Source organism: Manacus candei, unplaced genomic scaffold, assembly GCF_025592945.1.
Source record: "Manacus candei isolate 608988 ecotype Guabito, Panama unplaced genomic scaffold, ASM2559294v1 h1tg000015l, whole genome shotgun sequence".
Classification (NCBI taxonomy): domain Eukaryota; kingdom Metazoa; phylum Chordata; class Aves; order Passeriformes; family Pipridae; genus Manacus; species Manacus candei.
In genome coordinates, this window is record NW_026138063.1 from 6028269 (window position 1) to 6049872 (window position 21604).

Genomic DNA, 21604 nt, shown 5'->3' on the forward strand with positions numbered 1-21604 from the left:
GTATCCTGAAGTGTTTCGGATGCTCTCTGCACATCATGCACATAGGAATGGTTCAGGTTTTTGTTCTCTTCTGTCATTGGCATTGTGCTTTTTGTCTTGTAAAATTAATGATTGAAGGTTTTTGCATGAATTTTAACTGTGTTGGTCTTTGGACAAAATCTGGGTTTATTTTCAAAGATTCCCTGTCACCCTTTATCCCTGCAAGTGTCCTGGCATTTCTCTTGAATTCCGCTCTGGGGCTCACACACGACTGCATTTCAGTCCCACTGCAGATCTCCTCATGTGGAGGCCACATCACTTTCAGTTTACTGAACTCTCAAGGACTGTATAGTATTGTCTAGCTGGATATTAATTCTTTGGTGGGTTGACAGACATTTTCCTGGTGGTTATCAACAACAGTCAAACGAACATGAAACTCTTCTTCTGCCCAAAGAAAGCACTGTGCTTTTTTGGTTTGGTCTTGTGTTGTGCTGAGCTTCACCAGCAATACCCAGTGACCTACCCTTTTAATTTAAAAAAAAATGTATGAAGGACAAATTTAATCCAGATGGAAAATAGCTGCTTGACATCCAGCTCTTTACTAATTGGTGTGATTTGTGTGTGGCATTTTTTGTTTGGAGTTTTTTGCTGTTACGTGTCTGCACCTTGTAAGACACACATTAAAAAAAGCACCTGTTCAACCTCTGATTCAATTTTTAACCAAAACCCACCAGCATTACTTCTGGCAACTGTGCTACACCAGGTATCGCTGCAGCAGCTCCAAGCAGGTGACTGAATTGCAATGCTCCTTAACCAAAGGGTGCCTGGATGAAGGGAAAAGACCACATGACTATGTGAAAGTGAATCTACTGCATGATAAATTATACTTTTTCCTTTCATCACATCAGTCAAATTAAAATTGCATAAGCATTGGTATTAGTTTCTAAATTTTAGTGACTGTACAGCTGAAAGAAATGCCTTCAAGCAGAGAGAAGTTAATTTAATGAAATATTTAAACATCCTCCTTAACCTCCTCATGATACCCCTTAGATGTTTGCACTGGGCACTGGTTGCTGGGAAGAGAAATGTTGGCTGGAATACCCAGAACCACCAAATCCCTGAAAATTTCTTCTTAACAACTCAAGAACTTCTCCCTAAATGGGCAAATTATATATGGAAGTACTTATAATAACTCGTTTTAATTTATGACACATCACAACCTGCATGAAACTTTTTTTGTTTTTCCCCCCCTGAGAATAGAATCATAGAATCATTTAGGTTGGAAAAGCCCTCTCAGACCATTGAGTACAGGCATTAACCCAGCAGGGCCAAGTCCACCACTGAACCATGTCCCCAAATGTCACAATCCATCCAAATACAACGGGATATGATTCGAAAGAATCTCCTTTGTAACTAGAAGCTGAGGAAATAATGGTTGTCATAGTTTAGTCACAGATATAAATATCAATGGAATATTTCATATAAGCTATGGTAAAGACTCCTGAGAAATTCAGTCAGAGCATTTCCCTCATAAACCAGGAGGTCGTTTGTGTTTTGTGCAGTCAGTCACATTTCTGGAGGAAAGTAACTGTTTTTCAATGAAAATTTCAAGGAATCTCTGTGGTGTATGTCATGTGGTCTCCTGTAACTCATTTCATAAGGGTATCTCTCTCAATCAGTTCCCAAATTCTAAAATTACTTTAAGATGTATTAGTCACAAACACTCACTGTGTTTTAGAAAACACTACAGATGTTGTGAAACTCAACGTGTAATTTCCAGGCATGTACAGAGAAGTAGCATTGTTCATGTGAGAAAATAATTGGTTTAATCACCTTGTGTTCTGGACCTTAAGTGTCTTTGGATGCCTCCTGAGAGCTTTCCTGTAACAGCATCCTCCTGGCCGATGGCTCCAGCCTCTGCTGGATCTGCTGGTGGTTGCTGAGGTTCCCTGCACTGTTTTTCCTCCCCAGCACAACCTTACCTGTTCTTTGAAGTTACGTTGTGTTAACTCAAGACATTGTCTTCTGATCTCTTACAAAGAAATAATAATGAAAATACAAAGGTCTTCCTGATTCCAGCTCCTCAGGCTAAACCACCTGCTGGCTGCAATTACCCGAGGCTTTCCATCACGAGCATTTTCCCATAACACCGATCTTCAAAGGAAATATATTAAATGTTACTCTGTATTAATGATTAATTGTAACATTGTATAATGCAGTTTCTGGCTTTTCTTGTCTTGCTTAGAGCTTCGTGTAACTTTGCCTGCTAATTCGTTTGGAAGTTTTTATTTGATTTGAGTTTTTTTTTTTTTAGAAAATGCCAAGGTAACAAAGGCCACATAATTGTTTTCATCTGGTTTGATCAAAAATCTATTCTGAATCCAAGGGGTTTCCAAGGGGATTAATTCTTTTAATCCTGTGAGATGCCTTGTGTATGTGACGAATAATGGGTAGTATTTCTTCTGCTTTTTGGAGAACGTAAGCAGAATTGATTTGCTCACAGTTCATACTCCCTACCAAATTTGTGGGCTGACTGTAGGGGTGTTGGACTAGATGACTTTTAAGGATTTCTTCCAAACCAGACTGATCTGTGATTCTGTTTTGGCTGTAATCTTGACCCTTTGCTTCACAGTTTTTGATTTGTCTTGCTCCTCTGCCCCGCCCCTTCCATTCTCCTCCGCTTTTCCTGGATCTCACATCCCTCCAGTGCAGCTCCTCTGCTCACACAGTTCATATTATCAACGAGTATGTGTTTGGGGTGGAGAAGTGTCCCCTGCACTTGGAGAGTGCTGCCATCTCAGCTGCCTTATCCAGTGACAGACTACACTCTGTCTTCTATGCCATGGAATACAGTGCTTAAAAATCTCACCCATTTAGCTCCAGTGGAATGTCATGCAAAATACAACAGTATTCACAAAAGTTTTATTCACACGTGGTAAAGGACAACCAATAGGCCTAGGAAAGTCAGGTTGAGGGGTTTTTTCCACTCTGCAGCATCTAAAATAGCATTAAAGAAAGGAATAAAACTATATTATTTGGTCAGTACAAGTAAACACAGAATAGAATACCTATATATAGAGAAAGCAGCAGAAAAATTACATGTTAAATAAAGAAAACAACAACAACCAAACCTATCAGTGTTAGCAAGTAAATCCCCACTTCAAAAACTTTGTGGTGTTTTTACATCATAAAATCTCATTCTAAGAGGCTTAAGTAGAGATAAAATCAGCCATACTACAACTGCATCAGACCTGACTCCAGCTGACTGCATTTGTCTCATTCACTCATCACCAAGAAACTGGTCCAACTTTCACTTAGTCATAGCAAATTCAGATTTTAGAGATAATTTTTCTACCGTTCAGGAGACGGGATTTACTGGTGAAGTGCAACAGGAAATCCAGACTTAGATTATAACCTGCCTTGCCACTCTATGTCATAAATATTTGGACAAATGATAAATGCCCAGCTTTTATAAATTTTCAGTGGAACTTTATCTCAGAAATAAAATAAACCTAGGAGATGACTAACGGAGAACTGAAAAGTTCCTGGGTTTGTTTTGCTTCTGGTACTCATAGTTTTGTTTTAATTCTTCTGTTAAAAGAACCCCCAACTGAAATTTTCAGTTCTTATGATAAAAGCTCTTTTGATTTAATAGATACTTTTGTTGTGCAACATTTTTAAGCGATTTGTAACAATCTTAGTCATACCCTGGAAAGTTTGACTTTTTAAAAAAGTGACTGAGAATGTCTTTTGTAGTTCTAGAGTAGTGTGGCTTTATTTAAAAAAAAAAAAAAAAGAGAGAGAATTTAAAAAAAACCCTCTGGAGACATAAAGGTAGAACTTTTTTTCTAATGGTGACATAGACATGTTTTTCATTTACCTCTAGATTTTGGTACTAACTTTGACAGCAGGAAATTAAATCCAAATATTTTTGCTAACATATTGAATCCATGAAGGCTACCTCTTGGAATTTTACAGCACTATCAGATTCAGTTCTGCCACCGTCCATTATAGCAGCATTTTGCAGCACACAAGACTTTAATTATAAATGAGTATTTTCCTGTAGCACTTTGGGATGCTGTGTAGAGCTTTGTGTTTCCCAATATTTATATTCTGCCTCAGTCTCCCCTCTTTAGCCCTTATGATAGAGGTTACCATCTTCCTGCAGACGATAGTAAAGTTTATGTGTATATGGTTTTCTGTCGCACTCACAAATGTTAGAGAATAGCTTACTCATACGTTCTAGAAGGTTGGGTTTGTTGTCTTTAGGAAATTTTTTGTTTGTATATGTTTAAATAATGTTCTCCAGGGTTGGGCTGTGCTGGCCCTACCTGATGCTTCAAACCCCACATAATTTCTATCAGAAATAGTTCCCAGTATTACAGCTTGGCACTCTTGTTTTGGGTTTACCTAGAGCTGTAGAGGAGCAGCCTAGAAGCAAATACATCATAAGCCTGTCAGGAGTTAGGTTAGATTTGCATTTTTTTTCCCAGCTTGATTATAGGTAGTAGCCTTAAAATATTGCAAGAGTGACACAACAAACCTGAGCTGTGTTCACTGGGCACCTTCTCCTTGGTGGGAGATTTGTAGATTTTCATAGTATGGCTTGATGAGCTTTCACTTTTCCCTCTGTTTTTGTCAGTGTTGAGTCTTCCTTATTCAAGTATGTTCATTACTCTCTTTGTGACAAATTAAATTAAGAATTTTTGCTAACACCAGACTTCTAATGGTACCGAAAAATAATTTCAAGACCAACAGCATGATGTCTTTCAGTAATTGTTAAATAGGAGTGAACAGAGAAGGCTAAAATAAGAATCAGACCAATTAAACCTCTCTTTGATGGTAGTGGTGCCTGTAATTAGAGATGCTCAGGAGATGTTTCTCCCTCACTCCCCACCAATCCCCACCTTTTTTCTACCATGGGATGATGTGGAAAGTGAAGGGAGAGAGCACCCACCTCAGGCATTGTAGTGCTCATGTGGGAACCTTCAGCACTTTCCCCAGAATGTGAAACCTCATAGTGAGGTTTTTAGAATGCCTTTCTGAGAAACTTCTTCCCCTTTTTTTTTAAGAACCAGTGCTTGCTTAAAGAAAACAGTTTTTCTCAGAAAATCTCAATAATGCACTAGTTGTGGTGGTGGAGGAGGGATATTAAGTGTCCTGTTCTGTGAATTGAAGACCTGTGATTAGCAAGTGTGGCACTAAGGATGCAGCAGGACTTCTATTCTATTGTATCAGCAGTCTGTGGGAGACTTACTTTAAAAATAAGAGCAATTTACCTCTTTCAAAAATGTTTATTCCACATTACCTAGGTGAGAAATTACATGATGAACTTCACTGTGGGTGAACCATAATCTTCACTTGCAGCTCAAGGTGGAACACAGTCTAACCTGGAGTCAGGAGGCTGCTTCTGTAACTAACCTGAGAGACCTGTGCATGGCAGGGGGAGATACCTGCAAGGAATTTTTGTGTCTCTGTGATCCTCAGTTTACCAACTTTTTCTAATATGTAAAAACCTACTGGATGCCATAAGGTGATTGTAAAAAACTTATTTATTATTCTTTTAAAATATATTACATTTCTCTGTAATCTAGTTTCTCAAGAGAGCAGTCTTCTTTGAGGGAGCCTTAAAATGAATGTCTCTAAGAAATGATCCTTTCATTCAAGGAATGTCTTATAAAATGCAGGTTATGAGCACCAAGATGATATTTCTTACTCTTTACTAGGCCTTTCAATCCTGCACTATTTGCATCCTTTATCTAACCAATTTCTACCTTCAGGGTTGTCATTTTCTCTCTGCATGGAGAATTGCAAACCTTGTCCATTTGAAATATCTTTTGCTTTTGTCTGTTTTGGTGTTTCTTCCTTTCATCCTGGCTTAGGGATACCTAAGAGGGGGTGTTTTAAAACTCTTAAGGCTGAATAGGATGTTGAAGGTAGGAAATAACGTAAGACTGTCTCTTCAGAAATAAATTCCTATTTGTGAAATGTGAAAGCTTGCACTGAGCATTTGTCAGTTCTCATTGTTCAGCAGTGGGCATGTGGTACAGTTGTATAATGTAAATTTAGCAGGATAATTTTTTATTTTTTCTAAAAAAGAAACTTTGCACTGACTTTTCTCAGTGTGAACAGATTCCAAAGTTTTCAAGGTTTTGTTGCTCCTAGACTTTGTATGTCACAGCAGTTTCTAGTGTCTTGAATGTGGCTTAATTGGCTCCCAGATGTGAGAACAAAATGGACTCTTTTTTCAGTTATCTGTAGAAAACATGGACATATGCAATTACATCGTTGGAGTGTATTGATTGGGAACCCTATAGACTGTCTCTTTTTCTGTATCAGGGTTTTCTTTTTACAATCAGCGAGAATTTTGTATGGAAGTTGTCAGGAATCCGGTGGGGATGTGTATTTCCTATCCACTGAGAGGTCCAAAACCCAGCATGACATTGTCTTTGCAGTAAATTATATTTTCTCTGAATTCTCTGCATTACAGACTGGGGAGTCAGATCAAAACCTGGTGCTCACAGCAGCAATGCCTGTATGATATATTGTCCTCTATTGATAATATTTTTTAGCATGGCACCTAAATAAGGACAACCCCTTACAAAAGATTGCAAAATAAAAAAGAAGGGAGCTTTGGTATTACTGAATTAGTTTATTGGTCTAAGTGGGTTCTCAGGATTTGTATAATTTTTTTTCTTTAAGCTCCTCTTCTTGATCCCCTCAATTTAATTGCTAATGTGAAATTTAGCTCTGGGGACATTTTTAAACAGACACCATTAGCAAGAATGTCACTCCAGAAGCGTTACCTGATATTGCTGTCTTTTCTTGGTGTTATTAGTAAAGGAGTGTTAATGGGGCAAACACACAAGTAACTCAAGATCACCTTCACCCAATCAGCTACTACTAAAATACGTCTTACATGTTTTAAACCTTCTTCCCTTGATGAAAATTCATGGTAGCAGAGGAGAGGTGAGTGGTGGTGATATAAAATATATGCCATCAGGCACAAATATGTTTTATGAACTTGTGTCACATGAGGCCTTGGGAAATCTTATACACATGAACGCTTTCACAAATTATGTTTATCTTGTACGTGCACAGGAGCAAACTACAATTTTCTAGTCTTCAGGGTATCTGCAAGTGGGTCTGTTCTTGCTGATTCAGTCTGAGCTAAGAAATATATCAGTAAGGCTCTAGACTGTGCAAGGTCACTTCAGATGGATAGAGTTGTATGAAATTTCTTGTTGAGACATGAAAGCAGATAAAATTCAGGTGGTTTTACTCTTCAATAGGATGTGAATTTCTTACTAGTTCAGGAAAGGTAAGTGAAACCACTAGTTGGAGTGTCACAGAAGTGATTAAAATGTTCTTCCAGGTTCTACTGTTACAGTAAGGGAAGGAAAGCATAGTTTCAGAAAGAGGAAAGTAAGCCCAATCACCTCTGAGTAAAACTGGCAATTTTCTTTTTACCTCTCTCCCCACAGAAAAGATGTTAGAATCATGTTCTGTAGAATGGAACAGTCAAAATAAGAAAAGAGAGTTAAATATTTAGGTCAGTTACATGAGGCTTAATTACAGCATTATATATTAGATGCTTTCCAGCATTAGCAGCAATGTCCTCCATGCTCCCTCTCCCCTCTGCAGCTCAGGAACCTGCAAAACACAGTATCACATCACTTTCAATTGCATTATAACTTCTGGTTATGGATATGGTGCAATTCCTTCACTTAAAGGAATTTTTGTTCACTTTTCATCTTCACATTTCATCTCACAGAGTGGTGATCACAGTGTGACAATATCTGGGGTGCATTTGGTAAGTTTTTCCAAGTATCAAAAGTATTTTTGAGGTTTTTCAGGTTAGTTACAGGCTCTGGCATTTTGAGCAATGACAGCAGAAGGAAAACCACGCAGCTCTGAGTAATTTGCCATTTCCCAATAACCTTCCAAATAGAACTGAGTGGGTTTTGCATGGCTTTCACAATTGCTTTGAAGAGCATTCAGTTGTACCTCTCATGTTGAAACAGCCTTGTGCTTAGGTTTCCCACACACCAGCCAGTAGTGTGTCCTAAGTAGTCTTCTGCAGGGCATTCCCAGACTCATATGTGAGAATTTAGTGGTTGAACCACTCCTATTTCTTCCATGCAGCTGCCAAACCAGTTGTTTTAGTATTGACTTTCCCTTTTAATCTTTGCTGTCTTGGTTACTCACGTGTATTAAAGAATGAATGTTAATAACTCGGATGATGACAGAAGTACCGAACACAAACTTGTTTAAACTGGGCATGTAATTTGAAATTTATAAGAGGAATCTTCAAGTGGGAGCAAGTTCTTCACCAGCAGTGTTGAGGGTTCTGTTAGCTTTTCAATACCTATTTGAAAGTAGGACTTCTATATTTTCTTCTCAATCCTGTGTCAGAGAAAAGGTCCTCTGAATTAATATAAACTTGCTACAAATAGGGAAACAGGACCTGCAGGGACTATGAAATATGTGGCATCTCCCTTGGGAAAATGGTATGGAGGGGTGTAGTCAATGCCTGGTCCAGGAGGATCTGCTGAGGAAGTACTACATGTTTCTCCACATGTCATAGCCCACAAAAAATACCCCAAAGAAATATGAGAGCTGCAGTAGAAGACCAACCACCACAACAATACTGCACATTATAATGCCAGAAGACAAGAGCAAAAGAAATAAAAGCCTTGGCCATTTGTATATTTGCCATAGAAGCCCATTGATGAATAATATTCCAGCAGTCCTAGGAATGGGTTTTCATGGACGAACCAGAAACATCAGTGGTCTTTGCCACTCTTGGGACACATATTTAATCCCTATGGCATTGACCATATCAACATAGTTTGAAGTATAATTCCTAATGAACAATCCCTTAGGCTCCCTGCAGCTGTGGGAAAGTTTCTCATTATGTTCTGCAGGGCTTAATTTTCCATGCAAGGCTGTTCATGTTTTTAGTTCAAGGAAGAAAAGTAAATAAAAGCCTTACTGATGAGAGATGTTGGAGGAAAAAAGACTGCTGGTGAAAATACGCTGAGAAAATAATCAATCCTTGTTTAGGAGAGAAGATGCTGAAGTTTCAATGTGTCTTAGATGGCAAAGGAAACTGCCATTCGAGTGTTATTGAAGGGCTTTCTCTTAGCCCATATCAGTGTGTCTTGCTGCTTGGGGGGCATATTGTCTTCTTTCTAAATCAGTGTAGTAGGCGTGGTCCTTACTAGATGCCTTGTGTTGTGACGGGAGAAACTTTTTTAGTTTGAGGATGGTAAAGGATGACCTTACCATTATTTTCTTATTTTCAGCTACTTTTCTCCAACCATATTTGTGAGTTGACTTTGGCTCACTGTCTTCAGTGATTGTTGGGTAGAACTGCCAATGTAGGAAACCAAATCTAAGGGTATTAGGACTGAAAATATTTGATACTTTCTTTGTGGGTTTGATAAGACTCTCCTTATAGTCTCTTGTAAATGGTATAATTAACTTAGCATCATGATCAGCTTCCTGTAATATTCTTTAAAAATCTGTCAAATAACAGACTTTGGAGTAGTAATCACAGAAGTAATGGAGGAACACATAATAACAGTAATTCCTATAGTATTTTTGTGGTTATATTTTTTTCTTGTTTGTTAATAAATCTTTGATGTGTTAGGACACTGTTTTGCAAAGCTTAGGTATTAAATGGAGAACTTGTCCTTTGAAAATTGGTATTGGTGAATAGTAAGCGTAGTAATAAAAAAAAAGACATAGTACAAGCTCTGGATAGAGTGAGAAGAATAAGGCCAAGGCACTCTGCTCTTTAAGATCTGTTTCTGCTGTATTTAAATAAGTATGAGACAAAGTTTTAGTGCAATTGAAAAATAATAAATCTCAAATAAATACTTAGTGGCAGCATAATCAATGCAAATCCATGTAAATAGGTAGTCATGCTGAATTGGAATGTAATACTACTGAATGCACTGCTCAAGATTTCATTAACTAAAAAGACTGAAGAACCTGTTTACTAAGAAAAATATCCTTTATCCTATACCAGTTGCTCTAGGTTGTTAATTTGGGAAGCTGATCGTTTTGGACCATTAATCATAATAAGTAGAGGCAAATTTAGTGAGCTTTAGTGCAGTTCTCAACTAGATTAATAGTTGTGTAATCCAGTGTTTATTAATATAAATGAAGTAAATTAGAAGCATGACATTATAAAGAGGAGGAAGAAACTTCAGGAACTTTCCTGGATCATCCCAAAACTCCACTAATTTACATCGACAGGTTGTTCTTCAGTGGTTTGTTTTGTTTTGTTTCAATCTTTTCTTCCTCTCGTGCTGATAAAGGTGCTGTTCACCAGGGAGAGGAACATGTGCAGTGATCTCTAACCATGTTTACAGTTCCTTAATATCCATAGATTTGGGGGTTTGGGTGGAGGAGGGAGTAGAGAACTTCCCAGCCGTGGGAAGTTGTGCATTTTTATTTAATACGTATTCTTATCAGGAAGATCATGTTCTTCATTCCCCTGGAGGCTCCGGGCCAGGATTGCCAACACATGCGGGATTTCATGCGTCAGGAGACTCCCACCCCAGAGTGGTGGCAGCAGTTTGTCTGTGAGCTTTCCATGCAGGAGCTTTAGACAAGAAATCCCCGTGCACAGCGATGTCTCCTGGCTGCTTCCCACAGGTAGGGGGGAGGGAATATCCCTTCTGCTGAAGAGGTGACTGCTGCATCTGTCTCTGTCTGGCTTTGCTTCAGAGAGGACGTGGTGCCTGATGGAGTGGAGAGGTGAGAGGTTTTCCCGAACTCTGAGTTTTTCATTCCTTCCCCGAGGCCAGACGCCTTCAGGAGTCTGTGTTCTCCCACTCTTGGGGTTCCCAGGGCAGATTAATGCTCGCTTGTAACAAAATGTCCCACTTGAGCTGACCCCTCCCTGGAGTTTGGGCATGTGGTCAGAGGGTCTGTGAGTGCTCCTCTGACTGGGAAATGCAGATTTCCAGGGTTTGTGTTAAACTTGTGTGCACCTTCTTTTTGAGCTGTGTGTGTAGTTGAGGGGAAAACTTCAGGTTTCTTTAGGATTAGCATGACTTTCTCATTATAAACTTAATGTTTCAGCACTTCAGAAATGAAAGGCTCTCCTGCTGGCCTGCTTGAGGCTTGTCGATTCCAATTCCAACATCTCTCTTTCAAAGTCATTTCTTAAAAATTAGGAAGAAAATTACAAGAGTTTCACAAGGTTAAAAGACTCCTGATAGCTGAAAACATCTATAAATTAAAAATCTCCATGTGCATTTAGCAGCTGGAGGAAATCTGCATGTGTGTGCATGTCTTTTCTTATGTCTCCACCAAAACCCACTAACCAAACTGATCCACTGGTGCCCAAGAGCCGTCAGCAATTTCTTTCTGAGAGATTTTTTTCCTTTTAGAAGTAACTCCCCTTCCCCCTGAAATGGGAGGCTTGTTTTTAACAGGGTAGTTCTTGACCTCCTTTCACCTTTTTGTTTTGGATACACAGGCTTAGCTTTGCATTGAAAATCACATTACAAATCTAAATATTAATAGAAAACTTCTGAGCTTGCTACCAGGAAGGCACCAATTGCTTTATTCCTCTGTTTCGAATGGCAACTTCTTCTAATGCAAAACACCAGGCAGCAGTTGTAAAGAAGATAATTTCCTATCCAATCCAGGCTCCTGGTTACAAATCACCTGACAAAAATATCACGAAGAAGTAGTTGTGTGACATGTGCTCGGCTGTCACTCTGGTTATTCCACAGCAGCTTTCCAGCGAGCAAGTTGGGAAATAAGACCTGCTTTCCAGTGGAAGCTCCTTAGGGTAGGTGGTTTCAGTTTTGCCTCCCTTGATTTGAGTAAGACAAACCTGTTTGCAGTTGGGAATTCTTTTGGAGCGTGCCTTCACATGCAATGTCTCATACCTTTTTGGATCATCTTAAAAGAAATCTATACCTGTAGTTGACCTACTTAATGTATGCAATTATTCCACTGTGCTTGGGTGTATGCACATTATGTTCTTGTCTCCGTACTTTTTTTTTTCCCTAGTTTGGCAGTCATTTTATTCCTTGTTAAAAAAAAAATAATTTGGTTGGTAATGGGAGCTTGAGTTTGGTATTCCTATTGTTAAAATTACTGACCAGAAGAATGGAGGCAGGAATCAGGCGAGCGCTTTGCAAAATCACAGCCCATTCACTGCTTTCTCAGAAATCCTGCTGGATTCATTTAGATGTATTTAATAGTGATGGGTAAGGCAACTGGAGTCCTGCTGAAAGCAAGTGAAACAGTGGGGATTGTTGGTTCCAGTTAAAAATGTACCTGTTTCTAACCAGAGCTCGATGCTGCAACATCTCTGTATCTGTGGATCTGCTAAGAGACTTCCAAGAGCTGATGGGTATCTTGTGCCTAATTATTATCTTTTGGGTTATGCCAAATTTACTTGAGTTCCTGCCTCCCTGGCTGTAAAGCTGCAATATTCTTTAAAACTCGAGTCTGCAACCTACATAGATTAAGTGTTTCTGGGTCAAATTGCATCTGAGTGGGACGTACATAGAGACGATTCAGCCCTGTAACAACCTGTATGCTCTGTGATCCAGAGGATTTTAATAACCAGCTAAAATTGAAGGATATAAGTAGTTTTCCTGAAGACACTGAGTCATCTGGTATTTCTGGCTTAGTAGTAGCACCCTTAACATACTGCATGGCCTGTTCTTTAGTCAATATGATTGAAAATCAGCAAATCTCTTTAACCAAAAACACTTGTTTTTGGTTAAAATTTACTCTTCTCACTTGTGTTTAAATACTTACTAATATGGGAAAGAATGACACGTTACTTGCCTTTTGTTATTAAGGATATATAGGTTATTAGGCATCTTTATGGGACATCAAAACCAGATTATAGATAAAATTGAAATTAAATATAGGAGTTTTAAACCTAGATATAGTAAATTTTTGGCAATATTAGCATATACACAGGGAGGACCAATAACTACTAACTTCTTGGTTATACAGCATCTGTACTGTTTAGTGATTTGGTTGTAGTACTTTCGACCCTCATGTTTTGCTTTACATTTTTCCCATAAATGTTGCTTTTGTAAAGCTGCTCTGATAAATTCTTTCCTGTGTTTTCCAGAGTATTGCCTTGCCCCTTGGCTATCATAGGGAAACAGCTGTGATTTAAGACATCAGCTTTGCTATTAACATCAAGTGGCTGCATAACAGCTATGAATCATCTTTATGAATATGTTCTGACTAAATCATAGGACTCATTAGGTGTGGATGGATGGATATCTGAGAAAGTGATATGGGTAATAGGCTGTCTTCTAAGATAATGAAAAAGTTTTCACCTTCACTTTTCTTTATATGCTTGCCTTGGAAATGGTGGCTCTGATACAAAACTTGCAAACATGCAGCTGAAAATGGGTCTATCACTGCAAATCCAGTCACACTCTAAGGGCTGATTCATATGGTTGAATGGTCATTATTCACAATTGGGACTTCTGTAGCAGAGTATTTTATCAGACAAGAACAAATTATGTTTGGTTGGTTTTTTTTTCCAAGTTGGAAGTTCTCTGGCACCTGATGGCCAAGAAAGAATCGTCCCTCATGTTCTTGGAGGAAGGCAGGGAGATTTGGTGTAATGAATCTCTCAGGAATGTGCAGAAAACAAATTTCCTGAATTTCTGTTTTGCCAAAACAGCCATTTAAATAGCAAGCATTCCTTCCACACGTGGTCTCTGTGGGAGAGTATTTAATATTTTCTTTATAATTTATTTATTTCAAAGAAATTATTTTATTCTTCTACAGAAGAAGCAAAGGCAGAAGAAAATTGCCTCTTGGCCAAGTCATATCTCTTAACCCAGCAAATACAAATCACCCCCCAAACGGGTTAGATTAATCTTCTCTTCTTGATAATGTTTTACTCTAATCAGATTTTTCATAATTGCTCTCTAAATACTAATTTTTTTGGATCAAGCTTTCAATTTATTTGCTGCAAAGAAGGGTTATTTAACAACAAAAACCAACAAAAAATAGCCTGAACATTAAACGCCCTAAGACACAAACTCATTAGAAGCACATACTGAGATTGATTGGGCTGATAGTGATGGTGATGATAATAATAATAATTGCATTACAGCAGTACCTGAGGATCCTAGCTGAAAATGAGGTTCTCATTCTTGTAGGTGCAAAACTAAGATCCTCTCCAGCTCTAAAAAGCTTCAAAATGAGAAATAAAGTGAGAAACAATGAGAGCTTGAATACAAATCTTCCTTTTTTTTTTCCCTTTAATTAAAAAAAAAATAAAATAAAAAAAATTAGAAGACCTGTTTGAATCCTAACCAGATATAGAATCTTTTAAGTTGGAAAGACCTCAGTGATCATTGAGTCCAGCCATTAACCCAGCACTGCCAAGTCCACCACTATGCCAAGTTCTGTTCTTCAGTACCTTCAAAAGAAGCAAAACATCTGTCAGAGCATTCATATGAAACAGTGCCATGCAGGAGTATGGCAAGTCCTGCCCTCTGATTTGTACTAAGCAGTTAATAAAGAAATGAAATAATGAATGGTGCAGGTTCCAACTGAAGTGGTGCACACAGTGGTAGTAATAAGCAGGAGCAGATATGCCTGTTTGAAGGATGAATTGAGGTTTGTACCTAGCTATTGCTTTTACAGTCAAGCAGATGTCAGTGGATTGCTTTACAGGATATTATGATATATGAAACCAGAGGCTTTTGAGTAGTAAAAATTACTCCTGTCAATTCGTCTTTGTGTATGGCACTTTGATATATCATTCACAGCTTAATTATATTGTCATAGTTGAGAGATTAAAACAAAAGTCAGGTTGACTCTTGCTTAAAACTCTCTCTGAAATAATGCTCGTAGGTGAAGGGGGAAGAAATCCATAAGATCTATATAAAATTCCATTGTAATGTATTGTGCCATCAATAACAGGTTCCTTCCATCCAGTTTCACATCGTGCACTTAGGGAGATATTCATCAGCTATCACTCATTGCACAGCAGCACAAACATCTAACACCAGACATATCCAGAAAAAAGCGAGAGAGTGGGAATTGTCCTTTGTACAACCCTTGGAGTGGCTGGGGCATGGGTTGTGCCAAAACCCATTGGAATTGGGGCAGTGGAACAAAGACAAAATCCATTGGTGCAGCTTTACGGGTCTGACTGTAAGAAGTGTCTGATAACCCCATCTGGGAAGGTCTGGCTGTCCCATCCACACACAGGGACACAGGTACCTGTCTCCAGAGGAAACTGTTGGCTGCTGGGAACTGGAGCCCCTTCAGCTGCCCGGGGGAGTGGGAGGGGAGAAAGACTTGTTTTGGATCTCAAGCTGGACTCGGTTACCAAGGAGACATTTGTGATTTTCTAGTTTGGCTTTTGACTGGCGAGTTACACATGGCAAAACAAACTCTGTAATCAAAATAAATTGCAGTATGTCATTTAGGCATGCAGGTTTTGAGGCTTAATTGTTATCAACTACATTGATAAAAGCAAAACCAATTGAAACCCAAAGCAGAATTTTCTGTGTTCTTAGAGTCTGAGTTACTCTTTGTGATTGTGATTTTACCTGCATCTAATAAGTTGCTCTTCTGTGAACCTGTTGGTTGAAATGAATTGCATGTGGGTACCTAATAGAGGTCTACATGGTATCCAAAAAAATCTGTATAGTTAAATTAGGTTGAAATTTTTCAAGATGCTGTGTTTGGCATATTGCTGCTGTAGCCTGTGTTTCTGGATGATGCTGTACTGCATAGACAAATTAAATGTAATATTAATGATTACTACCAGGTGCTGCATTAAAAAAAAGTAATTTTAATACTAGACAAGTAAATGTAAATTAAGATAAAGTTGTTAGTACAGTTCATGGTATTATTTGTGGCACATGTTTTATATACATTAATTCGAATGATGGGTTGAGGCATGCACTTAATTTATTTAACGACTTCCTGCTGTAGCTGTGATTTTGCCCATGGGTGGCTTTCAGAGTGACAGCTTGGAAAGCAGAGAAAGGTTGTTTATCTTTTAACTTCAGGATGAGAAGGTAAAGGTGTGGACAGGTAGAGGTGCTGGTGATGATGCCAAGAGGCGTATGCTTGATAAAAATGGCTATTGAGGATTGTTTTAATTGAAAATGGTCACTTTCAAACACTGTGGAACTCTTTCTGTGGATGCAAAGGTAGAGCTGCTCCACAGTCACCTGCCTGGGGATGTGGCACATGTTGACAGAACACTTTATATGTATGTAAGCAAGTAGATTAATGGAACAACAGTAAAAAGTTCAGACATACAATCTTCTTTACTTATTTTACCATTAAAGATTAGACTGGCTGTCATAAATTATTAATGTGAGCCTTTTAACTGTACAAATTTGGTGCTTCTGCTTTTCTCTTCAGTAATTTAATGAAATTGTACTTGTTTCCCTCACATATTAAAGAGCCTGTGTAATAAAACAACAGAAAGAAAACCTTATGTGATTCCCTGGATACCTGGATGTAATGAAAGGGATTGGAATCTAATGTTTTAAGATATTTGCTTTGCTAAAACCAATTCCTTCCATGCAAAGTACTTGTATAATTTAGGTAAACACCTTTTTAACCAATTTTACATGTTTGGAAAAAAAACCCCGTATAATATGCTCTAATTTTGTAAGAATTCTACAACGAACCGGTCGATTGCCACAAATTGCTTATAGAGTGTGTGGTGAGAAAATTTTTGGAAAGCTTCTGATCAAATTCAGAAAACAAAGCTTCAGCATTCAAAAATCAAAATTTCAGCATTCTAGGGAAAGTGAAGATTTTTTCCCATGCTAAGAACCCAGTTTGAATGAAGTTAGATCTGTGATCTGATACTTAATGTGTAATTTGAGGCCCTTGCTCTGTGTAGAAATCTTGTTATTTAGCAGTAACCTGCTGCCCCTGAGGCACAGTGTCAGTTTATGTACAGTGTATTTAGTGATGTGTTTTGGGTGCACTAAATAAAATTCAGGGTTTTTTCTATTAAAGACTTGTTGAGAGCAGCTATCTTTCTGAAGAGCTTTTCACATCTGTTCTTATCTTGCTGTTTATTTGTCTAGTGCTATATCTGTGTGCCAAGATTCCTTTTTCTAGCCTGTAATAAATTTCTGTAGGATGCTGCTGAATGCTGTTGTTAATGTGGAATTGCCTGGCTTGACTTGGTGATACTAATGCCTTTTTGGTGAGCTTTGTCCATCTGACTAAGACATAATAAAACCAGTAAATATTTCTTTTTTGGTGTGTGGGTAATTTGCTTTTTAAAAAAGGAAGAGGTGGAGTCCAATGCTATGTAGTGATGGTTGGCATAGTAATATTGTTGTTCCTTTATAAAAGCATTCACTGGGCAGGAGACCAGAAGCAAGAGTTTAGCTATTATTAATCTCTGGAATATTTAGTCTTCTGTTTTTGGCACGATTTGCTAATAGTGTTTCGCCTGAGTAACCAATGTCTTCTGAAGGAAAAAATAAACAGATTTGTTTATCTGTAGCAGCTTGTTGTGATTTTTCACTTCCTTTCTCTGCATGTATTTATTATATTTTGCATGTAACGTATAAATATTGATATCTTAGAGAATAATTTTACAAATAACTTTTTCTAATAAGCTTGAAGTTGTCTGTGTCCATTTTCTGGCCAAGTGATATTCTGCAGTTTAGCAAACATTCTCACATTTTCCTTTTGTATTATAGCTGAACATCACTGATGTGCAGTTTAAAAAATATCTTTTTCCAAGCAGTTATGGATATTGTATTCTTAGATCAACGCAGGGGACCTGAAAATTTCCAAGATGATGAGAATACAAGCATGGCCCCTGCAGGTATCACTGAGGTAATGCTCCAGACATATGATGTGTCAGAAAGGCCCACAGAGAGCTGATCTGCAAGATGGGGAGTGTGTCTGTCTCTTCAAGGTACTGATTTCAGTACTTGGTCCTTTGTTTTTCCCTTGTGTATCCAAGTGGATGTTAATTCTGCCTGCCCTTGTGAAGCATAACTTGTGTCCCACGTTGGAAAGCTTTGCCAGTCCTTGTGTGCTTGCTGGGGAGGGGAGAATCCACACATGTGGATCTGTTTGACACTTGTCTCAGCTGTTCCCAGGAGTGAATAGTAGAAGGCTGGAAGGATTTGGGTAGGTGGGGCATTTTATGAGTCACAGGTGAAGGAATTTTGGGGCTAATTCACCCTGGAAGAAGTGATCTAGTCTGCCTCTGTGTTTCTCCCCTACCACACTGACTTCTGGAGGTTTGGCTAGTCCCCTGTGTGAAAATCATTTTAAATGTCTCCATATATGTAAGTTACTAATGAAATAACTCTCTAAAATGTTTCTATTCCTATACTGCGTTGAAGATTTTTAGTAGTTGCTGGGCTTTTAATTTTGTTCTTTAGTTGTACTTTGTAGCTGTTTATGTTGAGTTACTTATTAGAAGTATTACAGATTTTCTTAGAGTTACTGCTAGTTCTAAATTTTAGTGTTAATCTTTTTGAGAATAGGAGCCCCTTGCTCTGCAGCTCCATATTTTTTTATTCAGGTAACTGTAAGATAAATGCCTAAATTAATGAGTTTTCATGCAACGTAAGTAATGTATTTGGTTATTTTTATGATGAGTGAAGTATTTCTCCTACTATACGTGATTTCAGCAGAAAAGTTTAGGACTGGACTAAACTATAGTTTCTTTGGAGATACTGCCCATTCTTGTCTTGCTGGTTTATCTGGTGGGGAATCTGGACTCATTCCTGAGTTTGCCCCAAAAGTTTTCTGTGAGCGAATAGTCTCTCCTAATTTGTTTGTTCTAGAGAAAATGGGACTAATAATTTTGTCTTGGATCAAACCTGGTATTTAGCAATAATTTCAGATATTGAAAATAAAAACAGACTTTTGTTGTCTGCATACACTTTTAAATTACTGTGCTTGTAAATTACTGTGGAATTGCTACAGTAAATTACTGCACTGTAAAATACTGCTTCTCAGTGGCTCGGGAAGATTTTTTATGTACATGCCTCACTTGAAGGATACTGTAACATTAATCAAATTTATTTGAAAGGTATTATTAGATTTTGTGTACTCTGTACTGAATACTAGTGTATCCTTAGCAATGATTACTCATAAATCCCACAATTATTCAAAGAATAGCCTCGTGATTGGAGTAGCATTGACTGTGTTATCCTGTGTTATTACAACAGTATGAAAGCATTTTCATAATAACAAGGGATTTAATTGGTACAAAGACTTATTTGCAGAATGCTAAACACATTGGTAAGCAAGGCATTTGAATTGTGCATTACAGGCACCCAGAGTATTATCAGCTAATTAGGTACTGGAAGGGCATATGTAGTGTTAGCAAAGGCTGTTTGACTTGTGAACACAGTTGTTTTTCAGTATTAAAATGGCTGGAACAATGATTATAAGTTTGTGACTTTAAGTATGGTTTATTACCTTCTGTGAACAGTTTCTAAAACATACTTTTAAGCAGTTTTCAGGGAACAGTGCACGATTAAGTTTTGCAATGAAGGTACTGATCTACGGCTAGAAAATTATGTGGAAGTGTTTACATCCGTAATAGAATGGCATAAATATTTAATTTGTTTCTAGGAAAAGCTGTTTGTTTATCAGCAGATGTATTTTGTCAGGTGCTGGGAAGTATGGCTGTAGGTTGATTGGTGCAGGTAAAGGAGGAGAGGCATTAATGGGAGTTGGATACCCTGGGGAGTTCTTCATTATTAACCTGTCAGTTTTAAATTCCATCTGTAACATACTAATCAAATGCTTGTGACAGTTTAAGCTTTATTGTCACCCTTAAACCTCTACAGAAGGAGGATTTCCTCTGAAATCTGGCTGGTTTTTACCCAGCTGTTAATTATGCCTAGTGACATACTCTGTTAGTTTTTGCTTCCTTCCAGGCCACTGTTGTCTGCAGACTTTTTTTGCTTCAAGGCTGTGGTATTTTATCCTCTCTTTTTTGCTATTCCTCACTTTTCATTAAAACTGTTGACAGAAATGGTAGCACACACAAGTATTTTATCTTTTGTTCAAACCTTTCCTTGTTTATGACCAGTCAGCTGTCAAAACCCTGTGTCTGCTCCTGTGCTACAAAGTTATCCTCGCTGCAGGCTGACTTTGTTTTTGTAAAGGAATTAAATATGTTATCATATAGGTATGGTGTTGAAATTAGATAAAAATATGTTATTAACGCTTCAAAGAGGAGGAACGCTGTTGCTAAGCAGGCCAGGGTGTCATTTCATGAATAAATGCCTTTTTCTGTGCAAGTGTTTGTGTGAGGCTCAGTGGTGACTGTCCTCCTCCAGGACAGCACAGGGTTGCACGGAGTCCTTCTCCTCACCTGTTCAGGGGTGCAGAAGGAACACTTGTTGAATGAACTGGCTGGAGAGACGGGTTCCACTCTCCTTCCCACTCAGGACTTGGCTTGCTAGAGCCAGAGGCCTAAAAATCAGGGCCAGCTGAGAAACCAGCTGCAGTGGAGCAGCTCAGCCCCAAGGGGTGGCTGTTCAGGAGGCAGCAGGGTCGTGGTAAGAGAGGGTAGAGCTCATCCCCTCTGCTGCTTCACAAACCAGGCTTGGCTTTTTGGGGAAAGTCCCCAGAATCAGGGCTGATGGCTGGGGTTGAAATCTTGTGGTGGTTTGGTGTTTTGTGGGGGGTTTTTTGTTTGTTTTGTGGTTTTTTGTTTGGTTTGTTTGTTTGTTTGTTGTTTCCTTCAAAATGGGGTTTCTCTGGCAGATCCTGTGCAATAGTAGTGCCTCAGTACCTGTCGTGGTGCTTGAGCTTTGTTGTCTCGTTAAATTGTGCCTTTACTCTAGATTAAGTAGATATTAAATTGTGCCTTTGCTCTAGATTAAGTAGATATTAATGTAATAGACTAATTTTGTCCTCCAGTATGTTTATTGTACCTTTGCACCAAACAAATTAAATCCAAATGGCAGAGCTCACTCTTGTTGTGCTGCTGGCGGGTTATTTACTGGTTTGTCTGGGAGCAATGTCAGGAAGTCCTGAATTCCCCCTGCCTCACCCGAAAAAGTCTTTCACCTATTAGCCCGAGTTGGGATGCATGAACTGCTTATGGGGGGATATATTTCACAAGTACAGCTGAAGGTAAAGGACTGACAGTATTATGTTGTAAAACCACGCTGCTGGCAGACCTGGCAGGGAAAGGATCTCACCCATTTAATGTTTTTTTTTTTTTCTCTTCCAGCTGTTTGTGTGCCAGCTTTCCAGGGTGTGGTGATACAATTTGCTTATCTAATGCCTCTAATTAATGTGTGAGCGTAGTATCATTGTAAAGATGGAAAATGATTAACAGCAATAAGGCATTTTATTACTGTTCTATATAGTACTCTTCAGCCAAATTATTGTTAACCCCAGATGTTTCATGACTTTTTGATAATAGCGTGGGGTGTTTTATTCTTGGTATTAATTGGAGTTTCATTTTATAATGTAGAAGTTCATTCTGTCCTTCATTAAATAAGTTAAAATAGCAGTATTTGGCAGTTTGTGATCCTAACAGCTCTTTGTTTTTCAAGAGTTGTATGGGGGAAATTCAGATTTATGTCTTTATAGGTTGGTAGTCTGGGACAGAAAGACCTAGAGGGGG

The 21604-nt window shown here is 38.4% G+C and overlaps 1 protein-coding gene across 11 annotated transcripts in view; it reads left to right on the forward strand.

Moving 5' to 3' along the window:
- Positions 1-21604, forward strand: part of NAALADL2 (N-acetylated alpha-linked acidic dipeptidase like 2) — a 466113-nt gene that overhangs the window by 165582 nt on the left and 278927 nt on the right. Inside the window, exon 1 of one of the 11 annotated variants that reach the window (XM_051781729.1) lies at positions 9199-11794. The exons of the other annotated variants lie outside the window; for them this stretch is intronic. The gene's annotated coding sequence lies outside the window, so the exon portion shown is untranslated. Of the gene's footprint in view, positions 1-9198; positions 11795-21604 lie in introns of those variants that run through there. 11 annotated transcript variants of the gene reach the window in all.